Genomic DNA, 12,794 nt, shown 5'->3' with positions numbered 1-12,794 from the left:
CAGTCCACCCTACAGACCCGACAAAGCAGCAATGCTGAGCAGATACCGGCAGCAGCAGCGAGTCGAGCTGAGACCGGCCGGCATCGGTGATGAGTCGAGACAGGCTGAAGAAAAGCCACATGATGCAGCATGTATGTCCAAAAACAAACGGTTCTTCAGAGAGCCAATGATAGAGATCAATATCAAATCTTTCAATTCCCTTCGGGATAGAAATTGCAGGGTTGTTACGGAGATCCTGAAATATTTGCGCGCCAAATCCGCCGACTAAAATCAAATCCACGCCATTTCGCGTGACATGAAAATCCTTTATGCGCCAAATCCGCGACAAACTAAATTCTATGCAAATACACGTTAAATATCAATGTTAAATATTGCATTGAACATTACAACAATTTAGTAACGTCTTTTGACGTAGGACTTACGTCTTTCTTTACTATACTAGGTGTAATTTAGATTTTTGGAAATCGAGAGCGTTACGCTGGAAGGGAAGATTTCGAACGTTACTAGCGCCTTTATCTTTCGATGGATTTTTAAGATTTATATATCAATCGACTCGGACACTCTCCATTTTACCTATTTTATTAAAACTTAGGATTATTTACGATATATAAGCTATTGAAAATTTCCATTCTTGTCAAAGCCAGTAAAATTTCATACGTAACCAATCCCGTGCGTTCCTAACACGGACATCAGAATGCGGTATGTCACGGGCCTTCGGGTCTACGGAAGATTTTCTTTGTGTATAAAGAAGAAGTGCCTGCCGTGTGCGGTCATTAATTTGTGACAGCAGCGCGTACTGACGTGCTTTTGCTCACACATTTTCGTATCGTTCGTTCGTTCGCTGTGTTTACCCACACAGCGACAGTATGCAGTCACCAGCGGTAGAACTGCTGGTGGGTCTGCGAATACATGAAAGAAGTGGCGTCGCATTTCTGTGCTTGATGAGGTCGGCTGCAGTGGTGTCGGTTGCGATGGATGCAATCGTCCATAGCATCGCTCGGGATTCACACTAGAGGCCGATGATGGCTGAGGCAACGAGGGCAGCGGTGGTTGATGAAGAAGAATAAAATTAGAGCTTGGTTTCATAATCCACATGATCCGGGATGGGTACGGAGTCGTATGATCGTGACCATATGTTAAGTTTCTTGAGCTAAACGACCGTACATTAAAAACGGTTTATAATATAACAGCTCTGATTTCCTAGCAAAAAAAATCAACTACACTGATGAAAATAAAATCTGATTAAAATAATTACTTTCATTTATTTGCAGAAGACATTAGCAATTAAAGATGCATAATAAGCAATAGTGGTAATATCCGTTTTAGATTGAAAATTTCGCTGTATTACATGTAAATGTTTGCAAAAATAATTTCAGAAGAATATTTAAATAAACTTTATCTTTTTCTTTGTTTTACATTTTCTGAGAAAGTATTTATAAACTTGACGTGACTCGAGTTTGGAATCAAAACATTAAATAATTTTCGTTGGCGTATCGCAGTACCTCCTCTATGTTAGTAGGGTTATTGCTCTTGACTTGTTTTTTATTGTTGTGAGCAACGAAATTGGTGCTGTATTTCTTTGTTTGGAAACGGACAATTCCTAAAATAGCACATTTGCCCAAATTTTGAAAATTTTACAAATAGAATTTTTAAATTTCAATACTATCATCCATGAGAAATCTATAAATGCCGTACATTAGTTTGAGTAAATAAGGACTAATAGTTAGAAACAAAGCAATTCATGTATTTTAATTTGAGTTTTATTTGAAGTTTGGAATAAACAAATTGCTAATAATTCTACACAGCATAGAAGTTGTCGTTTCCAATATCAATACCTATAATCAAACTTCATAGATCCAAAAGTTATATGTAAATACGTTACGTTTATACAAGTCCTGCGTCTACTCGCGGTTATGTTGAAAACATTTTTGCTCGTTTTTCAAACCAAGAACTGGCGAAATAACCAGCTATTTCCTCCGCTTTCGAAACAGAAACGTGGTGAAATTACAGAAGAGCTCAACAGGTTTTCACCCATTAATGGGTAAATGCTGTGCATGAAAGTGGGATAATTCACGCATTATTCAAAATTTCAAAATACTCATTATTTTGACAGCTTCATATGCCATAAAAAATGTGTATTTTTGCACATTAATGGTAATGCCGGTTTACATTGACAATCCATATTGAATGGTCGTTCCAATAGTTGCGAGTCGATTTTAATCGAGGTTGCGAAACTTTAGCATGATAATTAGCTTCTTAGAAGGCATCAGGAAACGTGCAATTCAACAAAATACCCAGAATTTTTCTGTGATATCTACCGCACTAGGGAGATGCTTCATAAAATTGTGACATGGGGTGAGTGGGGTATAAAATGCTATTTTTGCGTTACGTAATCAATGGATCTTTCCTGCGGTGCGGTTTCTTTCGGTGAAGTCTCTGGAATGTTGCTTTCAGCTATGTGGGTTCTCTTTTCGCCAGCGTATGGAGGGAGGCACTGTAGCCAGTGTAATAAAATGTTTAGCTTCCATACTAGTTTTCATACAATCTTGAACCGGATGCGCTCAATCACTTTTTGTTCAAATCGGTTTTAGAGGACACTCAGCATGGGACGGAATGGAGTGGGCTGGTGGTGCTGGGTCGTTTTTGAACCACCCTTATTCTTTGTTTTTTTAATACGACATATCTACTACAGTATGAAGTTTTATTGTCAAATACTTTCAAAGCTTTGTTTTGGTACTCAACCCACCTTCACCTTAAGACTTGGATAGGATTAATAAGTGAATAAGTAATTTTTTAAAATAGATTTAGGATAATAATTCGTTTAACTGGTAGTCCTCCGTCAGTGTGGTGGTTCCCATCCTGCAACGAGTGGCACCACTTACCTTCTGTCTCCAATTTCTGAGGGCCGCAGAAGCATCAACCCCCCACACTCCTGCCAGGGATAGCGAGACTTTCGTATCCTCTAATTCTGCGGTGCCGCAGAGGTATCTGCTCCCGACACTCCTGCCCGGCCTTACCAGACTTCAGATCATTCTAACACTACCGACCATGCGTACCATGCGAATCTTACTTGTGTCTATACGGATATGAGCAAGGCATTCAATGTTGTTGGTGGATGCATAATGCGCGCAGTAGCAGACTTTGGTATCAGAGGAATGCTGTTCGAATGGATTAAAACATATCTGTTGAGCAGAATTCGGTATGTGAAAGTTTTCAACAATTCATCGGCTTCCTTCGAATTTAATTCAGGAGTACCGCAGGGTAGTCATGGTCATGGATCAGATGCCTTTTTTCATAACGATTGTGCTTATCTATGCTGACGACATAAAACTTTCATGCCAGTAAAAGTCCTTAATGACTGTATTTTGCTGCAAAGGATCTTCACAACTTCGAAAGATTTGTTAGCGGAAATGGACTAAGCGTTAATCAAAGCAAATGCTCGGTGATTACTTACACCAGGAGAGTTCAGCCGATATCATTTACGTACAGTTTGGGACTGGCAATTCTTCAACGAGTAGATAACGTTCGGGATTTGGGCGTAATAATGGATCAGTCACGACATTCAACGACCATATCAATAGAGTCATTAAAGAGTCACTGCAACTTTTGCGCTTATCCAACGGTTTGGCGTGATCTTACCGATACTCACAATCCTAACAATATATACCGGCCTGGTTAGGACTAAACTGGACTTCGCGAGTGTGGTGTGGCGGCAATACAACGTACACATTCAACGGCTGGAAGTACAGCGGAAGTTTTGAAATTTGCTGTGAGAAATCTTGGATGGAGAACAGTTATCGGAGTATGAAGATCTCTGATCATTGGTTGATTTCGACACCATCAATAGCAGGCACAAGATCGCTGACATAGTGTTTTCTGCAACATTTTGAAGGGGCGGATCAGCGTCCGTATCTTTACAACCGGCTTCACTTCACAGTCCGGTTACTGTTCTCGTCGGAGAGTCTTTGATCCTCCATTCAGATCGAGGAACTATATGCGTATCCGCAAGTCGAGCACATCTGTATATGGCCTCCATATACAGATGTGCTCGACTTCTGATGTACTGACTATCGCAACATGAGCCAACTAGTAGGTTCATGAATGATTTCAACAGACTACAGGATGTTATTTCCACAACTATGACAACGAAGTGATTCGTATAAAGTTAAGATTATATTTAAGAGGACAACTGTATAACTTAATTTTGTGTATAATATTTAAGCAGGGTAACGTGCTTACAGCCTATAGTCCAATAAACCAAACCAAACTTGTGTTCACCCATACACTCGGTCCCTCACTCTGTGGAGGTATACGAGAATACCCCTCACTTTTCGCTTACACCACTGTGCACCACTTGGGTGTCTGGGTACCACCCACTGCCACCCTTGCCGTCGAAGCAGCCCCACTCTTGGAACCTTCAGGCTCCGTTAACGACCTGGCTAATTGTTCACCTCCCAGGTCATTTATCCCCTCGGCGGTCGCCTAACACCTTGGGATTCGGGGTTAGGGGCGCCATAGTCAGCTTCAGTGTTGTATCAGCCTGACAATGGCATGCGCCGTTACGCACTCTTCCAAGTATCCATATCCCAACGTAACGGCAGTCTCAAATGGTGAGTGTGTGAATGTGTACATTAAGTACAGCCTATCCTCCACAAGTAATGCTGGAAAGCCGTCCCGGGAGAAATAGGGTTGAAGCCCAGAGGGTTTAGTAGTCCTACACTCCAGTGCACTGCCATGCGATAGCTTGCACTACTGCGCGTTGCTGGGTCAGTGCATAATACTACATTGTAAAAAATACTAATATGCGGCTTTGAAGTCGAGAATAGATGATGTGTGGGTACGTTGCATTATCGCGGCATTTCTGCAATACCTGACGTACGGCGAACACCGATCTGTAGTAGAGTGTTCACCCATAAATCCCGCTTGGTAACTCCACGAACTCTCTTGCAATTGTTAGTCGGCGGCATAAAATTTCGGAGAGTATCTTGAGGCGGCGTTCAGCAATGAGATTGGCAGTAGTTGCTACAATCCGCTTATCGCCCTTTTGTGGTTGGGACACACACCGTCCATTCACTCCTGCGGCGAACCTCATCCTCCCAAATATGTGTAATTACCCAGTAGTGGTTCAAAAATCGATTTTGCTCCACAGCTCATCGAATTCTGACTAAAGATTTACCTGTCACTATTAAAATCGATTACTAATTATTGGAACGATTATTTAAGATGCAGTTTTCGCTGAGTGAAAGTTCTTGAGTATTCCTTTTAGCTATGTGCTTCTAACCTGCGCTTAGAGCATCATTATCGTCGTGAGAATTTTAATCACCCGCGCAGCCTCATTTTAGTTTCGTCACTCGTTCCGTTGAGTCACTATTTTCGCTCTCAATTTTGTTGCTGTATTCCGTACCAGTGACGTTTGACAGTTCATCAAATAGCAGCGCTCTTTCCGCTACCAATTTGGTCACCTGTCGTCGCGCTACTGTTATATATATATAACTATAGCTATAGCAGCGCGTTTAATAGCGACCGGTAAAGTGTCAAATGATCTGCGCTGCCAAAATCTTGCTCTTAATGACGAAGCGTCATTATCAGTATAATGGAAAAATAAATTTCCTCACACTAATTTGCATGCAAACATGAAACGGCTTGTGCTAAATCATTTTTCATCCAAATGAGCTCAAATTTACGGAGGACACTCAGAACATGATACCGAATCAGATGAGCTGTGGAGCAAAATCATTTTGAACCGCCCTTTACCCATGGCAGTGCAGCGCTCGTGTTAAACAGCTCTCCTGGTTTAGTCAGCTCCAGGGCTTTGTTGTTTTCAGCCGGCCGATCTCCTCCTGGATTTCCTGAGATTCGGACCGGACCGCAGGACCGCATGTCCTGCGCGCGTTCCCGTTATTCCTTACACATATCGGCTGTGGCATCGCCCCGTGAACGGTTCAACTTCTCAAAACTTTCGTGCGTTATTGCGCGGTACAGTTCCTCCGTCTCTTCACAGTCTGCTCTTCCTGCTGGCGCTTTTCCTCCGGAAAATCGAGTTTTTCCGGTTCCGCGCCCATTTGTATCGTGCCTCGTTCGCCCACATGCGGTGTTGCAGCAATCTTGCCGCATTCTTCTCCTCAACTAACTGCTCACATTCGCCGTCATACCAGTCGTTTCTCTGATCCGGCCACCGTGCCTAGTGCAGCGGTTGCGGTGCTTCAATGGCGGATCGAATATCTCAGCCATCTTCAAAGATGCTGCGCTAGCTGCTCTTCGCTGGGAGGGCCACTTCCAGCCTGCGCATCTTGTAGCCGCCCAATGTTTAGCCGCGGCGGATCACTCCGACGCGTGGGGTACACCGTTGAGTTTTGAGCGAACATACCAAATGAGGTAGTGGTCGGGTTCAATATTCGCACTGCGATAAGTGCATACGTTCGTGATGTTGGAGAAGAATTTACCGTCGATTAGAACGTGGTCGATTTGGTTTTCCGTTATTTGATTAGGTGATTTCCATGTGGCCTTGTGAATATTCGTTGTCCCAGAGGCCGATAACAACAGAAATTCGGGATCGGAAGTGGGGCTGGGTCGGCCACACTCTACAGAGGCGAAACAGAAATCTGTAAGCAACTGGAACTGGCGGGACATCGCAGCAGAGGCAGACCCAGAGGCTCATGGCGAAGCCTCAATAAAGAAATAAAGAAGTCGACCGAAATCTAACCTGGCACAGGTTAAAGCGATAGGCTCGCCTCAGGATGGAGATCTTTCAAGGCGGCCTTTGCACCACCGGAGTACAGGATCCATAACTAAAAACTTTAACGGAATATCTACCATTCTGCGGAGGCTGCAAAGTTTATGCATCGTTGGCCGTTGTTTCGATACGGTACAGACTATCCGGTCCGAAGACCGGTCTATACATTCCTCCCTTCCTACCTGAGCATTCATGTCACCGATGACGATTTTGACGTCCCGCAGTGGGCATCCATCGTATGTCTGCTCCAGCTGCGCATAAGACGCTTCTTTCTCGTCGTCGGATCTCCCTTCGTGTGGGCGATGCGTTGATGATGCTATAGTTGAAGAAACGGCCTTTATCCTCAGCTTGCATCCTTGTGTTGATTGGCTGCCACCCAATCACGCGTTGGCGCATCTTACCCAGCACTATGAGGCCGGTTCCCAGCTCGTTGGTGGTGCCACAGCTTTGAGTAAGTAGCCGCTCGATGCAGCTTTTCCACACTTTCCGTCCTGTCAGTAGATTTCCTACAACGCTACGACGTCGAAGTTGCGGGGATGTAATTCATCGTAGATCATCCTGTCGCAACCTAAACTAGCGACTTGCTGTTCCATGTTCCAAGCTTCCAATCGTGATGCTTTATTCGTCGCCTGGTCGTTGCCGATAGTATCGAGTCGTATGATCTTCTATGCCGTTCGTAATGGTTGTTTTAAAGGCGGCATTGGGCCTGCGCAAACCACCTGTCTTGTCGGAGGCCGTCGTGTCATGCTGTTTAGCATCCCACCTAACACGGGACTTGGGCTTGTGCGCTTCGAGTGGCACACGGTCGCTTTGGCAGGTCTACTTGCGGATACATGCTGCTTTTATAGAGGTTTCGGGCCCACTGTCAAACCCCACCACATCTTAGGCAGGCGCTACAACTCGCAGATGGCCTGGGGAGGGATCGTCAGCTCTTGAACATAGTCCCTGCCCCCCTAAACTTATTCTCAATATAATGGTCTTGACCTTTACCACAAAGCGAATGGATCTCAGATTTAGATATCCAATCCAATCATAAGTGGTCTTGTTGGTGAGGCTATTACGCCTATCTATAGAGTAGGAGTTTGAGGGTTCGAGTCCCTCCAAGACACGTGGATTCTTTTGCAAAATTTCATATCAATTTGTCCATTTCGAAATATGTCTGTGCATATGCACAGCCAAGATATTAACAAAACAGATTAATCCATCTAGCGTTGGGGATGCCTTTCTCGCATTTAGCTTTCTCAACCAACCTTATATGGGATTTATATGGTCTGATGTACAATTTTCTTCATAATTTTCAAACGCAATGTATGATCGTTATAGAATTCAATAGTGATCAACAAGGCTTTGTCCCTTCGAATGAAACTTGTTGCGAGAAAATCGTTAAGGATTACTATACGAAAAGTTGTCTAATGTTTTTATGGCTTTGTGCACACACACATACACACACACACACACATACACACAAGGAGCAGCAGGGACTTTGTCCAGGGCTTGACGACCCCTCCCATGCCACTGCGAGTTGGACCGGGACCATCGTTCTCCCTAATCCCAAGGCGTCAAGCGACCCGTGCCGAGGGATGCATGGCCAGGGGTGAAATAATAAGCTAGGCCTTTAACGGACCTGGTACCTGGGCACCCTCCACAGTAATTGTCCCTTACCGCGTCATGCTGGGCTCTGGCGTGGTGGACCTCTTTCCCGGAACACTCGTGGGCAAAATGGAAAACCAAGTCAATTCTTCAATTAGTGGTAGTAGTGGGCGACAACCCTTCGCAGGGTTGTTCAGGTTTCCGCCTGTACGCCAGAGGCAATAGTCGGCAGCTCAGTGCGCAGCGCCAGCGTGGGTCACTTAACCTTCCTCTCGGCTAAAAAAACGCCGGTAGAGGTTATTGACGGCCCATGGCTTGTGGAGGCGATGAACCGCAAACGCGATGGACTTTGGGCCTTCGAGGTGGAACAGCTGGACGCCATCATCGACTTTCGCGTCGAAGCATAATATCAGTAAGGACCTCAAGAGGAGCTTGCAGAAACTTCGAAAGTCGATGCTGGACGCCAAGCTGGAGAGGGGCGTCGGGACGGCCAAGTGTAAACCCGTGAAATCGGTAGAGTCGAGGTCTACCCAGACTGAGGCCCAAGGATTCGCGGACTCGGACAAGGTCGAATCGACCGAAGGCGTGCCAGCGAAGACGATGGTACCAAAGTCTCAGACTGAGGCTCGAGTATTTGCGGGTACGTCGGTGACTGCTCCAACTTCAAAACTGCTCCAAGTGGGGCTGGAAGCTGAACCCCGGCCGGTCTCCAAAACCGGGGAGGAAGGACCTGGAAAGTTCCGTCCACCCAGGAAAGACGGTGGGAAGGGGTTACGGCAGGCTGAGAGTTCTTAGCCGCACCAGACCAGGGAAATAGAGGGATGACGCCTTCTGGCCCTGGTCAAGAACAAGAGAGAAACCGAAGACGTCAAGGGCCGAAAAGAGTCCCAGGCGAATGAGGGTAGCAATAAGCCTAGGGTAGGCGCCAATCGCTCCAGGGCGATGCCCTAGTCATCACGGCGGACGAGGCTAAGCTCGGACGTCTTGAAGCGATGAGGTGACGTCAAGCTCGTGAACTCGGCGCCGACGTCGTCGAATAAGACGTCCGGATAGGTTCCTCGAGGCAAGCGGGGCGTCTCGAAAGGCGCCGCCTTCAAGAAGTTGGCGGAGGAAGTCCTAGGCGAGACGGTCAAGGTGAGGGCACTCACTACGGAGGTGAATCTAAGGGTTAAAGACCTGGACGAGATCACCGAAGTCGAAGAGCTCGTCACGGCACTGTGGCGCCAGTGTGAAGTGGAGACGCGCAGCCGTTCGGCTACGGAAAGTCCGGCAGGGACGCAGGTAGCATTGTTCGGTATCTGCAGTGGACGCCTCAAGGTAGTCAAGTTAGGGAGCGTCAAGGTGGGATGGTCGATATGCCCTGTGGGCTATACGAGCAACCGAAGTTTGCTTCAAGTGCCTGGAACCGGGGCACAGCAATGGGACTGCAAAGGCCCTGACAGAAGCAATCTCAGCCGACAGCGGATTGGAGGATAAGGCACAATGCTGCACGAACCCTCCCAATTGTTTGATTTGTTCCAGCAAAGCTGTGAACAGCAAGCACCCCATGGGGGTTCGATGTGCCCGGCGTTTAAGCGTGCTGTAAAATTACAGTGCAGGTAACGCAGCTGGCTTGCTCGGCCTCGCCCGAGTGTTTGGTGTGCGCAGGTTTAGAGAAGCATGGAACGTGTTCGTGTGCTCACGTATTTCGCGCAATGCGTGACCATATGCTTGCCACATGTGGTCTGGACACTACCCGGACAACCTAGTTCGGAGGATGTGTAAAGATGAAGTTGACGAACGCCGTTTTATCGGCTATCGCCCAAATCGTCTCGGAGCTACACAGAAGGTGGCGCGTGGACTCAAGGATGGCTAGTTCAGGCGCAAATAAGAGGTGGTCTAAGGGATCGAGTCGGCTTCATGGTCATACCGGTGGTCATGCTCTGTGGTCGAACTCTCGAGCTGAATCGATTGGTATTAATACTATGGGTCTCAGAGCTTCATAAAAGTTCGTTTTCGGGTGAAATGATGCCTTTCGGTACTTAGTTGTATGTACGAGAAAGGCAAAAAAGACTTCGTACTGCCGAGTTGCCGAATATGCAATTAATTGTAATAAAATTGTTGACGGAAAGGTCATTTGAAAATTTTATCATGGAAAATTTTGCCCCTTCACAATACTTCCCCATCGAAACTCCTGTTTTGCTTTGACTACACATAGAAAAATTCATGTAACGATTACTATTTTGTGACTATGGCATGTTTTAAAACAACAATGTTTTCGTTAAATTAACCACGCATTCGGACAAATTCACCACTGATTCAGGTTTATGCAACAACATACCCTAGGACAACAGTTGATTTTTACTGCGCGCATGGTAAAATCAAACGGGTTTGTTGTCTGCTGAAAATCTCGTGCGTATTCTTAAATTAACCCTCGGAATGGTAGTTTCGACTGCAACTTTTTTTGCGTGTAGTTCTTCGTGAGACATCGTTGACACCGCAGTCAAAGCCAGCTGTCTTTTCTTTCTCAGGTCATGTGACCACTCCGCATGGCCACAGCTGATTTTTACTGCGCGCATGGTAAAATCAAACGGGTTTGTTATCTGCTGAAAATCGCGGTGCATATTCTTAAAATAACCTTCGGATGTTTCGACTGCAATATTTTTTAAGGCCCAACGTCGCGAAGCCTCAACAAATGCTCAACATTGCACATTTCGTTTGCTGGGGTGACGAAAGTTCCTAAAGGGCCAGCATGCAGCAAGCCCGTTCCCTTTCGTTCGCGTTCCTATCCAAACTGTCAACATGAATGAGCTGTCGTTGATCCGAAAAGATAATAAAAACGAAAAAATTTACTATCAGTGGGAGTGTTTCCGTATTTTGTGCAAATTTAAAACATTTTCATCAGGTAAATATTCTGATTGGTATCCGATTATTACCACTAAGTTCGGTCCGCACTTATTAGATCAATTTAGCTCAACAGAATGGCCGCAACGCTCAAACCTTATCTGACGGCGTCCGACACACCTGATCTGCGGCGATGTGGCCACTTTTCCTCCCAGGTCGTCGAACGGCACAACAAACCTGAGGTGGAGGTCCGTTCCACAAAGAGCTGCTCCTGACGCCGTGGTCATTTCGCGAAACGAAAGGAACGGGTACTGATCGAAACCAGCGTCAACTCCTTCGGATTAGCATCGCCGTCAAGCAGGCGGACGAGATCGAGAAGATCCTCTGCCAAAGTTTGAGTTCATGATGATGCGGCTGAGAACTTCATAATTTTGCGGCGGAAACCGATTGAGGGATACGACATCAGCTTCCTGATCACCAACTTTCACACCGAGCAGATGTACAAACACAAACTGGTGGACTTTGTGATCCACTTCATGGAGGAAATCGACAAGGAGATCAGCGAGATGAAACTGGCGGTCAATGCGGGGCTCGTATCTGCTCGGAAGAGTTTTGAAGCGGTTCTAGAGCCTCTGGTGCGTGTGGGATGCATTTACTATTGATCGAATAATGGCAATTGTGTAATTCGTTTTCTGTTGGAATTTATTTTCGTTATGGAAGGTAATTTTTCTACGACTTGAAAAGGGAGTCATCATATCCATTGTATCGTCCCAGTTTCTTTTTAGGATATTTCGGAATCCTTTTCGATCTCGCAATACCACAAAGTTCAGTCTAAAACCTAATCCTACGCATGTTGGTGATTTATATCTCCTTTTCACCAAGTCCATATTCAAGTATTATGTATTTTGTCCGTTTATAATGGAGGTTCAATCGTCTAATGAGCCAAATTTAGGAACAAATATAGAATTTAAATCAAATAGTGGCTCTTCTTTCAGAGAGAACTCCTTGAAATTTAAATTGAATTTGGAAAGACGCGAGAAGACGACGTAATTCAAAACAAGAACATACTTTTAGTTATACAATCTCAAAATGGTCATAAAACAAGAATAGGGAAAAACTTGAGGCATAAAACTATACAACAAACACGCAAAGAGTTTCGATTCACTTGCCAAATCTGCGATTTTATTTCGTGTAGTAGATTAAGTTCATTACATCAAAAGTAAGAAACACTCTCCAGCTCGCACCGCCCACCGGAACTCATTTCCGACTCTTTTCAAACTGAAACGAACGCCTCCAATCCTCTCTGCGTATTGGATCCTATGAATCAACAATCCAAACGTGGTCATAATCGGATACCGAACATAGTTTGCCCTCTGGACCGGTGCCGACTCCGACACGGAACCTTCCTTTTCTTCTTGCCGTCAAGTCGTGACCCGGAGCCCTGAACGCCACAAACCAGCCGGTTCGGGCATCAACTCCGCCGATCCACCGTCATCGTTCCTCCTCTTTGGCCTTCTTTTGCGGCTCGGTGTATCCACGGTGGGGCGAATTCCACATTCATGTCGCACTCGATGATGGTGACCGCGGGGCGGGTTTCGTCCAGTACCGACAGCTCGTACGTGTAGTTGTTGTATTTGATTGCGATGGG

The 12,794-nt window shown here is 45.7% G+C and overlaps 2 pseudogenes; one reads left to right on the top strand and one right to left on the bottom strand.

Annotated features, from left to right (window-relative positions):
• The first annotated feature begins 11,283 nt into the window (after positions 1-11,283).
• Positions 11,284-11,762, top strand: LOC134202243 (actin-related protein 2/3 complex subunit 4-like; annotated as a pseudogene).
• Positions 11,763-12,354: 592 nt separating this feature from the next.
• Positions 12,355-12,794, bottom strand: part of LOC134202246 (ubiquitin fusion degradation protein 1 homolog) — a 29,217-nt pseudogene continuing 28,777 nt past the window's right edge.

The sequence above is a fragment of the Armigeres subalbatus genome, unplaced genomic scaffold (assembly GCF_024139115.2).
Source record: "Armigeres subalbatus isolate Guangzhou_Male unplaced genomic scaffold, GZ_Asu_2 Contig111, whole genome shotgun sequence".
In the NCBI taxonomy this organism is placed as follows: Eukaryota; Metazoa; Arthropoda; class Insecta; order Diptera; family Culicidae; genus Armigeres; species Armigeres subalbatus.
Note: the sequence above shows the minus strand (reverse complement) of the source record. Positions and strands in the feature narration are given on the sequence as shown.